The sequence below is a fragment of the Marmota marmota genome, unplaced genomic scaffold (assembly GCF_001458135.2).
Source record: "Marmota marmota marmota unplaced genomic scaffold, marMar, whole genome shotgun sequence".
In the NCBI taxonomy this organism is placed as follows: Eukaryota; Metazoa; Chordata; class Mammalia; order Rodentia; family Sciuridae; genus Marmota; species Marmota marmota.
Genome location: NW_026006284.1, coordinates 66,114 through 89,460, shown reverse-complemented (window position 1 = coordinate 89,460; position 23,347 = coordinate 66,114). Strand labels below are relative to the sequence as shown.

Here is a 23,347-nt window from a genome sequence, read left to right as displayed (position 1 = left end):
GGCTGGGCACAAAATCACGAGCCACTTAAGCAGGAACAAACTTTATTTTTGAAACTGCCGCCAATGTCCCATATGCTGGGGGGGGGGGAACTGCCGACTGACACACCCGGCATTCTCCCGGTCCCCAACAGGAAGTCCCTCCTCCGGAATTCCCTCCTACCGCACTTCCCCAACCAATGGGAACTCTCCAGGAGTCCCTTAGCAGGCCAAGGTGGAGAGCAAGGGTCTAATGTCCATAAGAATGCAGATCTTAACATAATCATATCATCTCAATGGCTTGTTGGCGTCACTTTTCAACCAAAAATGCCATGCATCATACTACTTGGCTATGGCTCTTAGCAAACCAGCTCATTTTGACCATGTCAACTTTACTTTTAGGATGTCATGGTGAGGACATGTGTCTCATAACAGTGATTGTAGTTAATTTATAGCAAATCCCCTTTTTCCTGAAAAAAAAATATACATTAGATTTTATGAAAATGTGGATGCCAAATTTGAGGACTAAAAAGGAGTGAAACATCTCTGTTACTGAGGCTGGGTAATGTAGAGAAGAGTTAATCAATGGCCTTTAGAGAGTTTATATTTTCATAATTTCAAATAAAAAACGAGCTACATAGGACTCTCTTCTTTGAAAGTACACTAATATTCATACCCAATTCAATTTAAGGAGCCATTTGTCTAGTGAAAATTTAAAATGCATAAATTATAGTGGTGCACTGCAAAATAAATCAGAGATAAAAAGATCCAACTCTCCAAATTTTCAGGAGACTCAGCCTCTACCTCCAATTCAGTTGTGCATAACATTTTTTTTTCCATCTAACAACATCTTTGCTTTAAATTTTTCCTTTCTCTCTCTAAGGAATCACTTTTGCACCACTGATTCTCCCTTTAATTCCATATCTATATGGGTGAAACAAACTCAGAAATGTCTTACTCATTTGGAAAAGTGTCTTTTAAAAGTCTGTATATCTGACTTTCTAATAAGATAGTGATTGTTCTTTAGTTTGGCAGTCCCATTTGAAATAAAATTTCAAATGACTTGATCGAGTGACAAAAAAATATATATATCATTGTGTTGAATAATTATTTGCATGCTACTTTTAAGATTATTTTGTTATTGATTTTTGGCAAAGTATCCTTCTAAGAATATTAAGGTATTACGTACTTTTGAGGTCCTGGCCAAAAATACTTCTAAGAAGCAACATATTTTAAGGTATTAATAATTGGACAAAGAATACTTCTAAGAAGCATTATATATTAAGGTATTATAATTTTTAATACCACTTATGGCATGCTAGAAGTCTCTGCATGGAGTTGTTAATCTGTTCTTGAGCATTCTTAGCTACTAACACTTTAAATTCTTTAAGTATTGCTTCTGCTTTAATATCTGTCTTCTTTCCTATTGCAACTCCAGACACATATCTTTTAAAAATGTTGGGCATTTCCTGCATGTCTCATGATTTGTTTTATCTCTGTTTATTTTCTCTGTGTTTCTTTTAAGATATTTTTTATACATCTGCCTTCTTTTCTATAATCCAGTAAAATCTGATATTAAACTCATCTACTATTATAGTTTTTTATGGATTTTTTATTTCTAGAGTATACATTTTATTTGTATAAATTCTAGTACTCATAAAAATCCTCTATTTCTTCTCTTCTTCTTAAACCTATAGATCAGTTGTGTTAAAGTCCTTCTGTTACCGCTGTTGACCGGTGACGAGTCCTTGCTTCCCCAACTTTGAAGAATAACACCAAAGAAGCACGCCGAGGCAAGGTCAGAGTAGAAATTAGAAGTTTATTAAAGGACAGCAGAAAAGACTTCTCCCGGAGGAATAAGGGGACCCAAGAGGTGGAATCCATGGAAGTGCGGTTGTTTCCCCTTTTTATAGTTTTGGTGATGGAATGTAGGTTGGAAGGCCCGAGGGGTGGGACGCAGGTGGGCCAAAGAAGTAATCTGGTCAGGAAGGACTTCTGAGTCAGCACCTTTTTGCTGGGGGCTGTTCATTAACATTTCTTTGAGGTGGACTTTGGCCTAGGGCCTTTTTGGGACTTCATTAACATTCCATGAGTTGTCCTGTGTTTTCCCTGAGTCATTCTCCGCATGGCCTCCATTTTAGATTTCACTCGATATTAGACCCGATTTACCTAACTACACTGACTACCTAACTTTAAATCTGTCTTCACTTCTATATCACAGTCCATAGCTGGCTCCTCTGTGACTGTTTCTATTGCTGCTTTTTGTCTTGGTTATCAGTTATATTGTCTCACCTCTTCACCACCCTACAGTTTGACAGTGTGCCAGTATTTTCTCAGAGCATCTCAATGATAAATTATACTATGAACATTTTCTTTTCTTTATTAAGGCATAAATAGCAGGGGCTAATTTTCCTACATTCAGCATTGGGGAAATACTAAAAAATAAAACCATTGACAACCCAGAAAACCTCTTCACAAAAGTCAAAGACCAAGAATCCCAATTTATTGTTGAATGAGCATTAAATTAGCCTGCAGTGCACTTCATGGGAAATCCACAAAAGGCATTGCAAAGACAGGAAGAAATCTCACCCCTTTGAAGCCAGAATTAGACAGGCAGATAGGCAAGAGTCAGATCTACAGAATGGAAGGATTGAAATATTAATTCCTTCAGACCCTTCCTCCATCCTTATCCAAGAACCTGCCCCTGCTTCAACCTGTTGCTAAGGTAACCTATTCCAGGAATTGCCCCTCTCTAAAGGGAGTTGTAAAAGTTGTTAATTAATGTGTCTTGGGCTTCTCCATCAGTCCCTTCTCCTGTCCATCTTCTTTTCACCTTTAGGCCTTCCTACTAAACTTCTCCTGGACCTAGCCACTTAAGCAGAAAAGAGAAAGATAGGGGAAGAGAGCAGGAGAAAAAAGGAAGCCAAGGACATATAAAAAGGCAAAACACCCTCCCTTCTTGGGATACCAGGAGACCAGCTATGGCCTCCTTCTCCCTCCTTGAAGAAGTCTATCTTACCCCCTTTTTTAAAAAAAAAAAACCTGCTTTATTTGCTTTCTTGGTGTGCTTCTCTAATATTATACTTCAACATGTGAGGGAGCACGTCTTGTCACAGATAACTGGTGGTATCATTGTGATATAGAAGCTACAAACCATTGAAGATAGGAAAATAAGTGGTCTTTTTATCAAAAGAAAAAATCAAAACTGCATACCTTTTCAAAGGGAGGATGTTAAACCTTGCAGCTAAAACTGAGCATAACCACCAGAGATGGAAAGGTGGGGAAATACCCTTTGTGATATTTATGTCAAAGAGATGGCTCCAAAGATCCCCAGGAAGACTCCTGGAATATAAAACTGGCAAGAGTTCCATTCAACATTTTAAAAGATTTATATACTTGTCACAGCAGCAGAAAGAGCACTTACAATGTCAAGCTTTCTAAAGGGAAGTTTAAAATACAAGGTTCTCTTTCCATATGGAAGAATGAACATATTGAAATTTACTTTTCTAAAATTTTAGATTGGTATTTACATTATTCCAGGAAAAATTACATTTGGTTGGGGCTGGGGTTTCAGTTTTAGCAGGTATTAAAGATGTTCTGTCCACCACTAGGTTACCTGTGTTCCTGAGGTTCATTTCCCTCAGGAGGATGTTCCTAAATGGTGGCTGAAGATCCACATCTTTTTTCAATAAATTCTGAGACCACCAGTAAACAGCTTCAAAATCACATGGATATTTCCAGTGGAAAACCAGTTATGTGTCTGAAGCCCTTCAAGATTCCACAAATGTCATTTCTCTTCCAGACAGGTGTCCCTTCTGCCACCCAGGGGCCTTCTGCCAAATGCAGCAGGTATTCTCAGGCCTCAAAGCAAGTTCAGATCTTAGTGTTATATCTCATCTCCCTTCAGGGCTCTCATTTCAGGTTACCTGCCACAGCAGGTCATCACTGCCTAAAATTCTGAGACTCCAAAGATCTTACTCAGACTTTGAGAAGGTTTTGCCTCAGGTCATTTACTTTCTGTGTAGAATTTTCTGAGGAAAACTCATATTAAAGAAAAATATATTCATGATACCTGCCCAAATGATAAGGCAGCTGGGCATTGTGGCTCAGGCCTATTGAAAAACCAGCCTCTACCTCAGAGCAAAGCCTATCCAAAAAAGGGACATGACCTTTGTCCTTGGAAAGACCCACAGAGCACTCCTAGGCACATTCCCACCCTGCTAAATTGTTTATCTACAAATAACAGGAGAGATCTGCAGTGCCAGGTGTCCCTGACTCAGTCAGGCTAAGTGGAGACCCATAGTAACCCCCTAACATCCACAAATTAGCATGAGACAGGGAAATACCTGGGATGCCAGATGACCCTCCCAGTAGTTTATGGTGTTAGGAAACCATGTAATTCAGCATGAACACCCCTCTAGGCTTAAACCAATTGGTTCAAATGAATATCCCTTTTGTAGTAACCAATCACCCTTACCCAACTTGTTCCTGCCAGTGAATGTGCTAATCATGTTTTAGAGTTGTTATTTGATTTTACCGCTGTGTGAGGATTTGCTAAGAGATGCTATGATGTATGTGGGGGTCCCTGCCTTCTCCAAAGAATGTATAAAACTGCTGCAAACCCTGGGCTTGGGGCCTCTCAGGGTCACCAGTTGCTGTGTGCATGCGGAGGACCAAGCTAGCTCGCAATAAACACCTCTTTGCTGCTTACATCGATCTTGGTCTCTGGTGGTCTTTTGGGGGTCCCGAATTCGAGCATAACACTATAATTCCAGTAAAGCCAGAATTAGAAGTCAGTCAGTGTAGATAGGTAAATCAAGTCAGGTCCAGTCAAGGAGGCCAATTTAGAGTGAGTCTGGGAAGTTGTCCCCTGAGGGATCTTATCAAGAACCTGCCCCCCTACCTGTTGCCAAGGTAACCTGTCTCAGGAATTTCTCCTCTCTACAGGGAGCTATAAGGTTGTTATTGTGTCTTTGGCTACTCTATCCTGCCCTTACCCCTTCAGCCCACCTGTTTCCCACCTTTTTTTTAATTGATTTTATTTTTTTTAAATACATTACAGCAGAATTCATTAAAATTTTTATTACACAAAGGAGCACAATTTTTCATATCTTTCTATATAAAGTGTGTTCACACCAATTCATGTTTTTATACGTGTACTTTTTTTGAATTACAATTCTTATTACACATATATACCACAATTTTTCAAATCTCTGTATATAAAGTATGTTGATACCCAATTTGTGTCTTCCTACATGTACTTTGGATAATGATGCCCATCACATTCCACCATCCTTGTAATTCCCTTCCTCCTCCCTTCCCTCCCACCCCTTTACCTTACCTATAATTCATGCCCTCCTACCAACCATTCCTGGGCCTAGTCACTTAATCGGGAAGAAGAAAGATAAGGGGGGAAATGCAGGGGAACAAAGGAACCCTAGGACATATAAAAATGGCAAAGCACCTCATTTCTTGAAATGTCATGATACCAGCTATGGCCCCCTTTTCCCTCATGGGAGAAGTCTATGTTACCCTTTTTTAAAAATCCTGCTTCATATGCTTGCCTCAGCATGCTTCTCTAATGTTCAAACTTCAACATGTGGGGAAGCAGGACCAATAAACAGCAGTATCACCAGCAGCTCAGGATGAAAAGCCAGACTCTACCTCAGAGCAAAGCCTGTCCAAGAAAGGGACATGACCTTTGTCCTTGGAAAGACCCACAGAGCACTCCTAGGCACATTCCCACCCTGCTAAGTTGTTTATCTACAAATAACAGGAAAGATCTGCTGTGCCCTCTGTCTCTGACTCAGGCTAGGTGAGGACCCATAGCAATCCTCCAGCAGCCACCAATCAGCATGAGACAGGGAAATACCTGGGATGCCAGATGACCCTCCCAGTAGTTTATGGTGTTGGAAAACCATGTACTTCAGCAGGAACACCCCTGTGGCTTAAACCAATAAATTCAAATGAATCCCCCTCTTGTAGTAACCAATCACACCTACCCAACTTGTTCCCGCCAGTGAATGTGCCAATCATGTTTTAGAGTTGTTATTTGATTTTCCCACTGTGTGTGATGATTTGCTAAAAGATGCTATGATATGGGGATCCCTGCCTTCTCCAAAGAATGTATAAAACTGCTGCAAACCCTGGGCTCGGGGCCTCTCAGCATCACCAGTTGCTGTGTGCATGTGGAGGACCTGTAAGGGACTGGCGAAACATCGGAGGAAGAGACCACAAGAGACTGGCTTCATGTAATAAGCAGACGGGGATTTTTATTGAGGATCCAATTCAGCGCGCTGAGGCTCTAGGCTCACTCAGGAAGGGAAAACAGCCCAGAGCCCAGAGCAGGGGTTGAACAATGCTTAAGTACACCTTTTGGGGAGGACGGGGGCTTTGCATACATCCCAGTCTCCTTTAACAAATCACCTTACACCGCGGGAAAATCAAACAATAATTCTTAGACTTGATTAGTACATTCATTGGAAGGAACAGGGCTGGCTGGAGTGATAGGTCTTTCCTAAGGAGGGGGTTACATTTAAACTGATTGGTTCGGACCCTAAATGTCTATGTGACAAGCTACACAGGGTCTTGAATGCTTACGTGAGGAGTTACACAGGATCCCAGGCCATAAATCAGCTAAATGTCCAGTAGGGTCTTGTCTTAACTGCCTCAGGAATTTAACCCATGCTTTGCAGTTTAGAAGCAGGTTTACAATGCCTGGTCCTTTACATTTTAACTCAGGCTTTGCAGCTTAGAAACTTTACCCTTTCAGACTGAGTTAGCTCACAATAAACACCTCTTTGCTGCTTACATAGATCTTGGTCTCTGGTGGTCTTTTGGGGGTCCCGAATTTGAGCATAACAAGGAGACTGAGGAAGCAGGATGTCAAGTTCGAAGACAGTTTTGAAGCCAGATTTAAAGATAGGTAGTCAGTGTAGTTAGCTAAATTGGGGCTAATATCCAGTTAAATCAAAAATGAAGGTCATGTTGAGAATGGAGTCTGAGGAAAAAAAAAAAGCAGAACAACTCTTGGAATATTAATGTCCCCAAGGCCCAGAGCCCATCCCAAAGAAATGTTAATGAAACAGCTCCCAGCAAACAGGAGATGCTTTTGGCCCACCTGTGCCCCACCCTTCAGGCCTTCTCACCTACATTCCATCACTTAAAGATAACAGAACAGAGGACAAGAATGCGGAAAAGCTAAAAAGAGACCTCAGCTATAAAAGAGGGAGACCTCCCCCCCTTCCACAGATTCCACCTCTTGGGTCTCCTTCTTTCTTCAGGAGAAGTCTTTTCTGCTGTCCTTTAATAAAGCTTCTACTTTCCACTCTAACCTTGCCTCTGCATGCTTCTCTGGTGTTATACTTCAACATTGGGGAAGCAAGGACTCATTATGATAAACAAGGGTAAGGCCCTAAGCAACTTAGTGAGACCCTATATCAAGATAAAATAAATGAATAAATCAGTGGTTAAAAATCAGTTGCTAAGTGCCCCTGGGCTCAATCCCTGGTGAAAAAAAAAAAAAAAAAAAAACTAGAAAGACTTTATTCAGTACCATTGAAGCCAGAATTAGACAGGCCGTTATTATAGATAGGTAAATCAAGTCAGGTTGGATCAAGGAGACCAATCTTGAATGAGTCTGGCAAGTTGGAAATTGTTCTCTGGGGATTGAAATATTAATTCCTTCAGAGCCCTTCCTTCACCCTTATTGAGAACCAGCCCCTGCTACAGCTTGTTGCCAGGGTAACCTGTCCCCTGAAATGTCATTCCCTACAGGGAGCCTTAAGGTTGTTAAGTAATGTGTCCTGGGCTCCTTCATTCTACCCTCTCCCCTTCAGCCCACCTGTTTTCCAAATTTTGGCCACCCAACAAGCAGCATTTCCTAGGCCTAGTGATGTATGCAGGAAGGTGAAAGATTAGGTAAAAAAGGCAAGAGAACAAAGGAAGCCTAAGACATAAAAAGGGCAGAACATATCGCTTCTTGGGGTACCAGCTATGCCCCCCTTCTCCCTCCTGGAAGAAGTCTATGTTAACCTTTTTTAAATAAACCCTCCTTTATATGCTTTTTTGGCATGCTTCGCTAATGTTCAACGTTCAACACATGAGGAAGTAGGGTGAGAGATTGGTGCACTGGAGAAGTAATATGGGCAGGAAAGGCCTGGGGCAGCTTTGATTAGCACCTCCCTGTTTGCTAGGAGCTACTTCATTAACATTTCCTTAGGATGGGCTCTGAGCCTTGGGGACATCAACATTTCAATTTCCTCAAGTGCTGCTCTTGTTTCCCGTATTCCATTCTTAATAATGGACTCAATTTTATTTATCTTACTGGACATTAGACCGGGATTTACCTAAATACAATAATTACCTATCTGTAAATCTGGCTTCATTGACTTGGAAAACTTTTTCTAGTTACTGGCACAGTTCCCCAGGGGCTGGGCTGGGATATGCTTGAGAGCAGAAGGGTCCTTTCAGATTGTTTGGTAGGTTTCAGCTTTAATTTCTAACACTGAACTTGTCTTCTGGTCACAAAATGCAGTGATCCATATTTCTCCAGTAATCTGTAACTATTAGTTATTCAAAAAAGAAAAAGAAAAAAGTTCTTTCCTTTTGCTCAAAATGCCCTCTATCTTTAAAAGAGGTAGTTTCTCTCTACTTGAATTTCCATCCTGGATACAGGGATATCAATTCACAAATCTCTGTGACATTGTACACCTCACAACTTTCCAGCCAAATATTTTTCTGTTTATAAATAAATTGTTTACAGATTCCTCATGAGATGAGAAAAAAGGGGAAAAAAAAGGATTACTTTTCTTTCCCTAGCAAGTAGGAGCAATTCTTTAATGTTATAATAACATCCTGACTTATTTTTTGTTATGTTTGTGATATTATTTTGCAATAAAAAATTGCTGCATGGTTTAAAATAGCTTAGAAAATTTTATATTTATTTAACAAGTTATAATCACTTATACATTTAAATAAAGAGTAGAGTGCAAGAAATACACACTCTGAAGTACAAAGATTTAAAACAACTTTGATATGTCAGAGGTCACTTTAGAGACAAATAATTCCTCCATTATTAATTCATCCATTCACTCATACAAGGAATTAATCAGTCATTCATTAAACCTTAATGACCACTGATTTTTTCTATCTTGTTGGAGAAAATGATTATTAGCCATTTGCTTGTGACTTTGGAAGACAACAGGCATTCTCTAGTGTAACTAGAAAATTAGAAATCAGCTCATCCAAATGGGAGAAATTAGGATGGCAAGAGGAAAATATGATACTCATAACTCCAACTGTTTCTATTAGAGTATGAAGAAACATGATGTTGAAGACAGATTTAAAGTTAGGTAGTCAGTGTAGTTAGGTAAATCGGGTCTAATACCGAGTGAAATCTAAAATGGAGGCTATGTTGAATGAATTCCGGGAAATGCAGGACAACTCATGGAATGTTAATGAAGTCCCAAGAAAAGCCCTAGACCCAAAGTCCATCCCAAAGGAATGTTAATGAACAGCCCCCAGCAAACTTGAAGGTGCTGACTCAGAAGTCCTTCCTGACCAGATTACTTCTTTGGCCCACCTGTGTCCCACCCCTCGGGCCTTCCAACCTACATTCCATCACCAAAACTATAAAAAGGGGAAACACTTCCAGGGATTCCACCTCTTGGGTCCCCTTCTTCCTCCAGGAGAAGTCTTTTCTGCTGTCCTTTAATAAACTTCTAATTTCTACTCTGACCTTGCCTCGGCGTGTTTTTCTGGTGTTATCCTTCAACATTGGGGAAGCAAGGACTTGTCACTGGTCAACAGTGGTAACAATGTGGGACCAAATAGAGTTAATCTGCTTTGTGTATCTGCTTTTGATTATTAAACTACAGTTTAGTTGAAAGTAAACAGCATAAATAACAGGTTGGGATAAATAATACCAATAGCTTGCTATCTACTCTGCAGAGACACATTTGTAAGCTATGAAGTATGGAAAAATTATGAGTCTTTGTAGATACTGTAAGAAAAGCCACCAAATCTCCAGCTAACAGTAAGAGAAAACCATGTTTGTTTTCATTATTTAAAACCAGAGCAGGTGGAAGTCCAACCTCTATTAAGCCCCAGCTATTCCCTGGTTAGGACAAGTCTAGCTAGAAGTGCGGTGCTAATAAACCAATTGTTTTCACCACAGCAAAAAGAATGAGTTGTGGGAAAGCAAGGTGGGCTGTGACTCAACAAGTTGCAATAAACAGTCATTTGCTTAATTTTTTATTCTCTCCACATAATCCTAACACCACTTGACTTTCAGTTATCTGGCTCAATAATGCCCCTGGTCGCATGTGCTGGGTGGTGATAAAATCCATCACCAACCACAGTTTATTCAGACTTTTTTCCTTAGAAACATCTTAAAATATAAAAGAATTCTCTCCTTGAAAGACTCAACTGGAACTGCCCAGCGAAGAAACACTCTGATCCATGAGGCAGCTGCATTAGCTAGCTACTCCAGGGAAAGAGTGACCCTTCCTGGGTGGGGTTCTCACAAGCCCTTGGCAGCATGTGAGGGCAAGTTGGGTATTCTGGCAGTGATCCCAGGGAGGACCAGCCAGGACTCTCAGGGAGCCTGGGGATGGAAGGAAGCCCTCAGCAGGCACAATAGGCTGGAAAGTGGATTTGCTGAAAGAACAAGTCATGCAAATATCAATACTTATTCTCATTTCCTTTTGTCTTAGGTTTTATAATATCCAGTCCAAGTTTTTTTTTTTTTTTTTAAGTTACTTAGGTTGATTCCTTTCTTCCTCACCTGTCTATGAGGTTATGTGGTTTTTCAGTGATAGAATTAGGTTCATTTGTTATTGTTTATATGCCTTTTTGGTCATCCCTATATCCCACTAATCTTTATTTAGAATTAACATAGGTAATTTTAGAGTTAACATAGATCAGCTATGCACTAGTATGTTGCACAGCTATGGATTTTAACAAGGCAAAGGAGAAGGTATCTACTACCAAGTTCTTGTACATAATGGTTGCATTCTATAAACTTCCACTGGGCTTTGCTTTTGTCACCACACCATTCTCAGGCCCAAAGTCCTAATAATCACTGGTCTGCTCCACAATACTATATTATTTCCATGTTCAGAATGTGTGAAATAGATCACATTCAGTGTCTGGATTTTTTTTCACATAGTAAAATGTATTTAAGATTTTAAGATTCATCTACATTGCATGAATCAATAGTTTATTATTTTCATCAATGAGTATTTCATTGTGTGGATATCTCAGTTTCTTAATTCATTCACCTGTTCATTGATAGTTGTACTGTTTTCATTTTTTTGAAATCAGGAAAGAAGTTTGTTAAACTTCCCTGGGAACAAGGAACTTTTATTAATTCACAAAATGAAACTGAGGGAGAGTTCATTTACTCCCTGCTTTCCCCATGGGGCCATATTGACTATCAGAAATCTCTACAGGAAAATAGACAAAGGAAAATGTGTCTTGATCTTACATGCTTCTTTTCCCCAAAGAAAAATGCAGATGTTTCTAGAAAGCTGGACAGAGAAAAATATAGGAATTTCATCAAAATCACTCACTACTCATGTACTGAAGTGCTGCGCCCCTCTCCTGACTCAAGAAATGGCAAGGCCTTCCGGAGGTGGATGGCACAAGGTGACCAACCTCTGGGAGAGCACAGCATGTTTCTGGGAATTGAATGGTTTTTGTTTGGCTTTATTGTAATTGGAATATTACTCACCTCTCATATGACCATTGAGTCTAGGGGAATTAACATTACTCTCCAGGAAAACAACAATCCTGGAAAATAGGTCAGCTTGCAACAGCTGCAATAATTCAGCTGATTCTCATAAACAGTTAAGCATTACAGCAAAAATCCCTAAGGGAAAAAACAGTTAAGAAGTTTATGAAAACCTTTTCAAAGTTAATTTAAATAAGCCTCAAGTAACTACTCCTGAAAGTCCAAAGGCCCTTTCTGCTAAAGTAGGTCATAAAGAAAAGAATAATAAAAAATATAGGCCTATGCCAATAGTCATCGCACCCTATGGGCCAGCCTACATGATTGGAGGTAGATTTTGGTAGTCCTGGACCACAGCAAACTCCCATTTTTCCCCTTTGGTCCTGGACAGGAAAATATAATCCCAATGAAGGTTTGATAGTAAATGTTAACAATAAAGGGTACGCAATAAAGATTTAAGTAACTGGGAATGAATCAGATGTATGGGGACCCCTTGATGCTTAAAAACTAGAAAGGAAAGTTTAATCATTAGAAAACAAATAAGTAGATGGTATTGGATTCAGGGACCAACTAGCAGGGCAGAATGCTATAATTATTTGCCATTAGAGTGATTAACAATAGTAGCCATATCTTTCAAGTTAACCACTTGTTAGAGTCTGTAAACAAGTCAAAATAACACCTGGCCCTTCCCCACCTCCTGGCCGGGGAGCTGGCTCTTCCACTGCCGCAAGCCCAAATCCAAACCTGACCTGGAGGCACAGTCTCGCGGGCTCTTGCTCCCTGTGCACAGTAGCAGTTTGAGTCCGGGACACTCCCCAGGGCCATCTGGGGCTGCCCAGGCACTACAGCCAGCAGAAGACGCTACTGGTGTCCCTGATGTTTGGTCATTTTCAATGCTAATAACTAAGCTACAATGGTTCTCCCACACCTGGAAGCTGATGAGTAATGAGCACTATTAATGCTTATTTCCAATACAAAAAAAAACCTTGAGATAATGTACTAAATTGTTCAGAAGGTTGTTTTCTTAGTAGAATGCTACAGGATTTTCTTTAGCCATCTGGAGTTCCTGCCTTCGTCCCAGTGCCAGTGAAGACAAAGGTGGAAGAATTTCCAGTGTTGCTGAAAACAGGACGAGACTTCGGATTAAGCTAGCTGCCTGCAGAACTTACCTGGACTGTGATTTACCGGGACTGTGAGTTAATCTATTGAGACACTGTTTTACCTGGACTGAGACAACAAACTGTAATCTACAACAAATTGTAACTAGGTATCTTTGCAAATGGTGTCATTGCTGGTATAATTTTTCCAAGGGCTTCTTGCATGGAGCCATCATTTGGCTTGTTATTGTGATCCTCCCCTTCTGCTTGTAGCAGATTATTTATGGTGTTTATGTAAAAACCGCTATGGTCTTTATTTAAATTAAACAAAAGGGGGAAATGTTAGAGTCTGTAAACAAGTCAAAATAACACCTGGCATTTTGCCAGGGGAATGTTAGAGTTCGTAAACAAGTCTGGATGGTGCCTGACAAAATGCCAGAGGGAGTGGTTTGAGAAGTAACAAAAGCGAGCCATTAAGTGTGGAGATTCCTTATTGGTGGACTGATGTATCTAGTTTATGCTAATTAGATAAGCTGTGTGGAATGTATAAATACTGCTCCTGTCCTGCAATAAGTGGCTCCCACTCCTGCTGTATCAATCTACACAAGTTGCTCGTCACCCCCCAGTTAGTTTGCTGCAGCCGGACTGCGGCAACCACTTGCTATAACCACAGTGCTGGTCCAGGTTTGAAATATGATAAATCAGCTTGAGGGATAGGGTAAATGTCTGGATCATAGCTAAATATTATTAAGCTTACTAAGTAGAACAGCTCAAGGCAGAACACAAAATGAAAGTTAAAAGTGCTTACTCCTGCTTAGGATTAATGATTATTTTTGTCTGATTAGCCTTACTCAAAACTGAAACTGTACTTCCTTGAATAACAACTTCTGTGCTTCCAGTCTTGTAACCACAAAGTATTGTAATCATTCCAAAAAGAACAATATATATGATTCAAGATATAAGTAAAGATTCAGATTCAGCATCTTCACTTTTGTGTCTGTGTTGTTTCTCCACTGTTCCTCCCCGACTCCTTGTCATCCATTCATCCTCTGAGACCCCATGCCAAGGCTGGCCCCTGGCACTTAAGCCCATATTAAAAGATGAAGGTTGAATTTTCCTTGGTAAATGACAGAAAAAATGATGCATCTACAGTTAGATGTAGAGAGAACAAGGCTTATAGGTGACCTTGAGAACTGGTTTGCAGGCATGTCTTGGTCAATCTTGACATCATTTTTATCTTTTAGAGAAACTCTTTTTTTATATATTCCTTACCTCCTCAAAATAAAATGTGCTGTCCCAGAAGCTATATTTTCTTGAATTAAGTTTGGATACAGGGGGGTTGGGATTGTAGCTCATTGATAGAAAGCAAGCGGGTTTGATTCTCAGTACCACATAAAAATAAATAAATAAAATAAAGGTGTCATATCCATCTATAACTAAAAATAAATAAATAAAAATAGTTTAGAAACAGGGAAATGAGAAGTAAAAAGTTAGTAAGAAATGCCATAGACTATTATTGCCATAAAAAGCAATAATGGAAGACAACATAGAATCATTACACATAGTATCTTACATTAAAAGTACATATAGGGGCTGGAGCTTGTAGCTCAGTGGTAGAGCACATGCCTTGTGCATCTGAGATACTGGGTCAATTCCTCAGCAACACATAAAAATAAATAAAGATATTGTACCAACTACAACTAAAAAACAAACAAACAAACAAACAAACAAACATCTATCTAGGGACCGGGGTTGTGACTCAGTAGTAAAGTGCATGTGAGACACATAATAAATAAATAAATAAATAAATAAATGTATTAAAAAATACATCTAGTCAGGTGCAGTGGTGCACACCTGTAATCCCAGCAGCTCAGGAGACTGAGGCAAGAGGAACAAGAGTTTAAAGCCAGCCTCAGGAAAAGAAAGGCACTAAGCAACTCAGTAAAACTCTGTCTCTAAATAAAATACAAAATAAGGCTGCAGATGTGGCTCAGTGCTCAAGAACCCTTCAGTTTAATCCCTGGTACTAAAAAAAAAGTACTTATAAATTTTTGACTCAGTTACACTAATATAATTTTTAAAAGTAATTAGAGAAGTCTTCAGAGTTGTAGTGAATGAGTTACTGCAAATTAAATATAAATTGAACACATTATAAAATTTATTCAATATGTACCCTTAGGCCATGCTCTATTAAACGAGTAAAAATATAATTTTTTTTTTCATTAAAAATCTTAAGAATAGAATTTTGATTTGGCCAATTAGAAAACAAACTGCTTCCCTATTAAGTGAACACTTAAAAAAATAAACTTAGAAATGTTTTATGTCCTCTCCCCTAAAGTTGGCATTAGCTCAGACATCTGTGTGACACAAACCTTATTTTCCAAATCAATTATCTTTGCTTTGTACTTTGCTGTAGCTGCTGGAGTACCCTCTATTTCCCCATGTTAAACCTCAGAGCCACCTTTGACCTATGTCTTTTGCCTGCTTCTCATATCCTGTCTCATACCTACATACCACAACTTATCAGTTGCGCTTGCACATGGTTATTTTGCTGAGTATATTTGGCAATTTAAAAGCCACTCTGGTTGAGCATGGTGGTGCATGTCTGCTGAGACAAGAAGGATCAGAAGTTCAAAGCCAGCCTTAGCATGTTAGCAAGGCCCTAAGCAACTCAGCAAGACCCTGTCTCTAAATAAAATATTTAGAAAGGCCTGGGGATGTGACAGTGGTTAAGTGCCCTTGGGTTCAAGTCCAGGTACAAAAAAAAAGAAAGAAAAAAAGAAAGCCACTCCATTTTCTTCTCATTGTTTATAGAATAATTACACAAGCTTCTAAGCTGCTCCTGATTATAGGTACTTTTCATAGAATGTGTGTACCTGACAAGAACAAGAGCTCAAGAAATGGGAGCTCTTATGGTTATTATCAACAGTACTCTTTGGTTTTATTTTGTATAAATTTCCACAATTTTATGTTCAAAGAAGTCACAAGCAATATTGAATTATATTAATTATGTTACATATTATTGATTATATTAATTATAACAGACATTACTTTCTGGTAAATAAACTATATAACTTGCATCTAATATATGTTGAAAATTTTTACCTCTACCTCAAATGGTTTTTTTAAATAGCAGGCATATCTTTTATACTATAAGATGTGTTTTTATTTTAAATATCCATTTTATATATTGAGTAACAACATTTTTTTTCATGTAAAGGTGAACCCATGATGTCATGGTGAAGTCTTTCCCCCTCACATGTGCACTTGAAAGTTGATTTATTTAAAAAGTACATTCTGATAATTGAATGAATCTCAGTACTGATCCTTGAAACTGATGTGGAGTTGCCCATAGGCAGTAAAACTCACAAATGAACTGCACAGATGTGTGCCTCATCAGTTAATCCCTTATGCCTTTAGTGCAGTATCACAAACAAAACCAGTAATTGGTACTCAATGAATGGATCACTGGCATCCATAAAAGCAACAACCTGTTTCCTGAGAGTAGCAGATGAAGAGTGGTCTTCATGTCTGGAAACCTCCACCTGACTTTTTGGAAGAATGAATTCATTTGCTCTCTATCCTAGAGCTACCAGTGTAGAATCAAAAAAGGTTAGCTGAGCAGGAAGAAAAGCAATTTTGTAAGTCATCCCTGGGGTATAGAACCAGTCATTTTTCAATCGCTGTCTCCACATTTGAACATTCATCTCATTCCTTAATAAAATTTCCTGAGATGAACTGGAAGAATCAGAAATCTTTCTCTACAACACAAATACAAATTTTTGATCTTGAGTATCACTTTTGTAACTGAGGGAACAAAGTAGAATGGGACTACCTAGGGCTACTGATTTTTTTTTCCTGATTGTTTTTAGCTTGAAACTCTGCAAAACTCAAAAGTATAATAGGAAATGAACATGGAGTTTTTCTAGCTGAATCATGTGAAGTTTGTGTCATCCATGCCTATTCCATAACCACAAGGCAAACTGCAGGGGTCATTTGGCTCTCGGAGTCATCCTGAAAAATCACTGACTGAGGAAAAAATACTGAGAAAAAATATAAAGGTTGACAGGGAGAGGTAGAAGACAAACTATGCACAGTCCCTCTGTTAGTCAGCTTTATGTTACTAAGCAAATATTCAAGGAAATTCAACTTACCATGATCAAAAGGCTTTTTTTTTTCCTGGGTGAGGTGGTGCATACTATTGAGCATAGAGCCAGAACAGGACCAGGTCACCACTCAACAATGGCGACCACCCCTAGGGCTTTAGGTTTTAGGCTTCCGGGTTCTTCTTCCTGTCTAAGAGAAGGGGCCCACCAAATGAGCCCACCAAAAGGCCATCACTGGCCCAAGAGCCCAATAAAAAACTGACAACAGGGATGCCAGTAATAACCACATACACTTCCCATGGGGAATGATTTAAGTCCTTAAAACCACACTGCTGCTAATAAACTGATCTCTGAACAACCTGGTGTGCTCCCTCACTGAGTTGTTGGGTTCTTCAGAGGTCTTTCACATATCTGTAATCCCAGTAACTTGGGAGGCTGAGGCTGGAGGATCATGAGTTCAAAGCCAACCTCAGCAATTTAGCAAGGCCCTAAGCAACTTAAGAGACCCTGTCTCAAAATAAAATTTTAAAAAATGGCTGGGGGTCTGACTCAGTGGTTAAGCACCCCTGGGTTCAATCCCCTGTACCAAAAAAAAAAAAAAAAAGTTTCCTTTGACTCATAGTATCATACGTTCCTATCCATAATCCATTGACGTCATTGTTTTGGACTGTGATGGGTTAGCACATAATGATGGGAGCAGGTGGTGAAATAAAACAGGTCTCTCATAAACTGAAAATAAAAAAAAAGGGAGAAAGGGGCTGGGGTTGTGGCTCAGCAGTAGAGCACTTGCCAAGTACTGTGAAGCACTGGGTTCAATCTTCAGCACCACATAAAATAAGTAAATAAAATAAAGATATTGTGTTCATCTACAACATAAACAAAACAAAACAAAACAAAAAAAAAAAAGAGAGAGAAAGAGGAAGATACCAGGACCCTATAATTCTTCTCAGGCAATGGAAGAAAATAGAAGACACAGAGGTAATTCCACATGACTATAGTCATCAGGCTCTTGACAAAACTAACATAAATATAGATTGGAGAATAGAAGGTCTATTTAACAAATGATTCTGGAAAAATTGCATATCCATACATAGAAGAAAACTAGATTTAGATCTCTTAGCCTGTACAAACATACACACAAAATTGATTGAAACCAAAATATTAGATTCAAACTTTGCAACTATTGGAAGAAATAATTAGGGAAACACTTCAACATACAGGCATAGGCAAAGATTTCCTGAATAGGACTCCTATAGCTGAGGAAATATGATAAAGAATCAATAAATCAAATAGCATCAAATTTAAAGACTTCTGTACAACAAAGGAAACAATTAGTAGAGTGAAGAGATAACCTATAGAATGGGAGAAAATCTTTGCCAGCCACTCTTCAAAGAACAAATATCTCAAATGAATACTATTTTTTTTAATGCTCCCTTGATTATATTTGCTGTAATATTGAGGTAACCAGTCAAACTTGTTTAGTGAAAATACTTTTAACACAATGAAAAAAATTATATATGAATAATGTATATTATTTATTATATATAAAATAAAAATAATATATCTATAATATATTATGTATTATTTTAATTCATTAATGTTTACAAAATAAAACCTGTTTTCTACTGAAATTTTTGTGCTTCATCACTAAGCTTGAAAGAGCAGAAAAGTACGATTAAGGAATCTTATGGATTTAAAGATGCAATTTTTGAGTTCATGAAAGATGGATAAATAATAGTTGGAAAAATATTGCATCATTAAAAACTGTTGCATATTAAAATTTATAAACTTGAACTGTAAGATCCAATTTTTAAAATAAAGACCACAAAATTTCTCAAAATAGATTAGAATACTGGAAAATTTTCATGAAACTACTGAGATACTAACCAGTTCTATGGCTAATATTAAAAACTGAAAATTCTATTTAAATTGTACTCACACCAGTTCTACCCACATTGAACAATACAATCACAATAATCAACCTTGAGTTAGCAACAAAGTTGCAAGGTCCATAAAAAACTTCTTCAGCTGGCAAAATACTAGGGTACATTTAAAACTTTTAGGAAGGAAAAAAAGTATTTTAATAGTATAAAAGTTGTTTACTGGTGTTTTCTACTATAAAGCTCTTCTACAAATAAAAATGAAAAAATCAATTATATATGTGACAGTGATCAGAGACTATAGGGCAGACATATCATCTAACATTTGGCTGACAAATTTTAGTATAACAGATTATGACGATATTTGTTACACAGTTATGATTTAAAGCAGAACTAAAAACATAAAAACATATACTCCATGTCCATATACTCCTCTCAGCAATATCTGGGTTTAGATGAATGTGTAATAAGTATATAAACTGTCAAATATCTTATCTTCCATCAGTAGAAACAATGGATATTGGCAGAGGTTGGATTTTCCTTTTTTTTTTTAATACCCACTATGAATTCAAATGTGAAATTTTTACAAGTATGCCAATACATTATTAACATTTAATTAAGAATTGTAATGCAAAAATAAATAAATATATATATAAAAAGAAAAGAAAAAAATAATGTGAATGAACACACAGTCTACTAATAGGGAAATTAAAAATATATACTTTTAAGTTAAAATAAAATTTAAAAAAAAATCTGCATTCAAAAATCTGAAAGGTGTACACAAATGAAGTTGTAAAATAAATAATAAAGCTGTCAACTGAACTTCCATAGAAATATGCTTGCAAATATGGATCATTGATTCAACTCTTGTGATGGTTGAGTGGGAAGACATTCCCCAGTGAGGGCCACCTAGTCTGATTCTTATACATGGAGAAGAATTTCTGAATACAAAATCTAACAATCTATTATAGCCTTTGTTAAGTCACCATCTTTATCACAATGTGATAAAGATGGTGACTTAACAAAGGCTATAATAACACATAAATAACACATTCTGAAATACCAATATTTAAATTAAGGATTTTACACATTAATCTACTTGTTTTAAGTTCTGTCCAAGGAATAGCTTCCTATATTTGTTATGTCTTAAACAGCAATTAGGTAATCCAATCTGAGTGAACTAGGTAAGAGAGATTTTCTACTTTATTGCTCTCTTTTTAACTTTTCCCTAATTAATTGTGTAAATGTGTACTAATTAAAACAGCAAAAGATTACTGAATAAATACTGTATATTTCCTGGTAAGCAAAATCAGTTTCATCAAATATTATTTTTGATGAATGTTCTTTGGCTTAAATTGAGAATTTGCTTTTAATTTTTCTATAGTCACTGCAACCTTTCCAATAACTATGTTACATAAGCTTTCTTTTTTATGACTTTAAAGATTTTAAACTCTGATAATAATATTTACACTAAATACACTTAAGTAGACAATAAAATTTTAAATAAAACAAACTGTATCCACATCTATTAGACCAAACAGGTCTCAATATCTATATTTTACTTTATAAATTACACAAATACATTGTACATTCTGAAACAATGAATGCTTACAATATTAACTTGCAACCTTTCCACATAAAACGACTTACATAGGAATGTGAATGGATCAGTATTTGTGATATAAATTGCAACTCTCAATTTTTTCTTTTGTGGCTCTTGTTTTTTTCTTCCCAGTTTCCACAGACTGCTGCAGGATTTCTTATGCTTTGGCTATGAAATATGAGCTGAATGTGGCAACATTGGCTATTAAGGCTTATTTATATGATGGAACATTATCCTTAAATCTGATGCCATTTCCAAAGAACAGTAGGAGAATCACAGCTATCTCAAATCTTCGGGTTCTGTTTTGATGACTTTCTTTTCCAAAGTAGAAGCTGAGTGAGGATAGTCTTTTAAAATCCCAAGACTCTCTGAGGAGTGGGACTTTGCCTCACTTGAGTAAAGTCTATTCAGCTACCTATCCACCACAAAGTGATGAGGTTGTCTGTTCTGCAAATTAGGCATTTGGAGATTCAAAGGTTTCTCTCCTTGTCCATCTGAGTTATCAGAAGGCAAGCCATCAGGACTGTGCTCTTCTGAGTTCTGCCTGGTAAAGTCCTGTAGACAGTCTTCTCTCAGCATGCTGCAGTCTCTCATAGCATAGCCAGCTTGAGCACAGAGGAGCTCCATCTGCTTTGCCAAAACCTTTTTAGACTGCTGTGAACTAAGGGCTGCAGGTTCTTCACTCTTGGCTCTAGCCTGCTGAAAGAGTGTTTGCATAGAATCCTGGAAATCTGGAAACACATTCTCTACTTTAATTCTCTTTGGGGATAATTCATCTCTTTCACCACATTTTGACTTGGTGGATCTGTAAGTATATTTATAGGTGATTTCTCGAGAAATCTTCCTAGCCAGAGCAAAAGGTTCATCTCTTCTTGTAAGCTGGGCATTATCTTTCACAAGAATTGGGCAGCTGCTTCATTAAGAGTGAGCTCATGAAGTGTGAGATGTTTCCCATCCTTTTTCTTTGAGTTAAATCTGCCATATATTGCACTGTATTTTTTAATTTCCTCCTCTTTTTGTGGATCATTGTCACTCATTTAAAAAATGTGACCAATCATTTTTGGCCCACTTCTTGTTGGTTTTTAGCAGCTCTTTCACTTCATTCAAGTCACTTTTGGGCATATGGGGGCCATTCGCTCCACACACTCAGCCATAGAGAGGGCAGCAGCAGCATCCAGTGTTTCACTCTTTTCTTGAAGAGAAGCCAGAGAGCCAAGGTCTGCTGGAGACAGACTGTGTTCGCTCTCAGTAGCATGGTGGCCTTGCCAGAGTCTGGACTCACCAACGCTCTGCTGTGCTAAGCTCCCATCACATCTGATTTCCCTTGTCCCAAGCTCTGCACACAAGTGGTGGCAGCACATTTGAGAATTTTTAAATGAGGTTCCTGGGTGTTGCTATTCCTTTTATTACTACTGCAGATATTCCTATTCAAGTTTGTGATCGCTCTGGTACTTTGTAGATAGGTATGCTACTGACAGCAAAGGAAGTCAGTGGATGATTGAAAAGGCCAGGGCTGGTAATACAGTCTCTCAAAGCCTTCTATAGTCTTCTAGCATGAAGTGGCTTGCTAGCCATGCCAAGGAGTGCCAGTGATTTCCAAAAATTCCTCTTCTCCAGCTTCACAGAGTTGTTGGACATCATCGCCACCTGTTGGATAAAAGCATCAAAATGAGCAGATTGGCTTTCTGCAATATTCTATATATTGCAACTCTCCCAGGGCCCTGGGTAAGGCTGCAGCCATTACTGTGGATGGGTTTAACTTGGCCCGCAGCTGCAGCAGTCTTGGCGCACTCTCCCGCTCCACAGGACAACTCAGCCCCAACTCCTAAGAGGCGGTCCCTGGCTCTCCCTCAGGCAGCTGCAGCGGCCTGGACGCCCCTGCTCCCATGTCAGGAGAAGGGAAGGGGGGGTGGGCGCGCTTTCCCTGCTCCCAGCCGGCTCCGGCCCGCTGCTGCCTGCCGGTCCGCTCAGAGGGCGCTCGCTTCGCTGAGGTGGCGGTGGTGGCTGCTCCTCTGGACAGGAACGCGCGGTTTGGCAGCTGCGGCACCTCCCCCTCCCTCCCAGTGCACGCAGCACCCTCCGCCTTCCCTGCTCACCTCCGTCGTAGCCTCCACCCCCAGCGCACCGTCCTGTTGGGAGACTCAGCTCTTGCTACATTCGCCGCTCTTGCTCCAAAACCGGTCCTCAAGTGCCCAAGTGATGTGGGCAACCTTGGAGCAGGGGATTTGGTGACAGGCAGGGCTTGGCCTCTTCCTACCACCGCCCCTCCATGAATAAATAAAATTTTAAAAACTCAACATTGAAAAATAGCCCAGCTCATACATGTACAAATAAACTGAATAGGCTCTTAACAAAATAAATATGCATAAAAAAGTCCAACTTCTTTAGCAATCAGTAAGATGCTAATCAAATCTACACTGAGATTCCTTCTCAATCCTCTTAGTGTGGGAAGCATGAAAAATACAAATAACAAAAAGATTGGTGAAGATGTGGGGAAAAGAAACACACACAGTTGGTAAAAATTTAAATTATTTTATTTTACTATAGAATTCAGTATGGAGTGTCCCCAAAAGGCTAAAAGTAAACTACTGTATGATCAAGTTCTATCATTCCTTGGTATTTATCCAGAAGAATTAAAGTGAGTATAGTTTAAAAACAAATGCATACAAATAAAATGTTTGCCACAGCACAATTCACAGTAGTCAAGTTATGGAGTCTGCCTAGATGGCTATCAACAGATGAATGGATAAAGACAATTTTATATATATATATATATATATATATATATATATATATATATATACACACACACACACACACACACACACACACACACAAATGGAGTATTTTTCAGCCATAAAGAACAAAATTCTACAATTTGCGGGGAAACTGATGAAACTGAAGAATATAATTTTGAGTTAAATAAGTCATACTGTGAGAAAATATTGTATATT

The 23,347-nt window shown here is 38.5% G+C and overlaps 1 pseudogene; it reads right to left on the bottom strand.

Annotated features, from left to right (window-relative positions):
• Window positions 1-20,672: 20,672 nt before the first annotated feature.
• On the bottom strand, window positions 20,673-22,311 carry LOC107161130 (annotated as a pseudogene).
• Window positions 22,312-23,347: the final 1,036 nt, after the last annotated feature.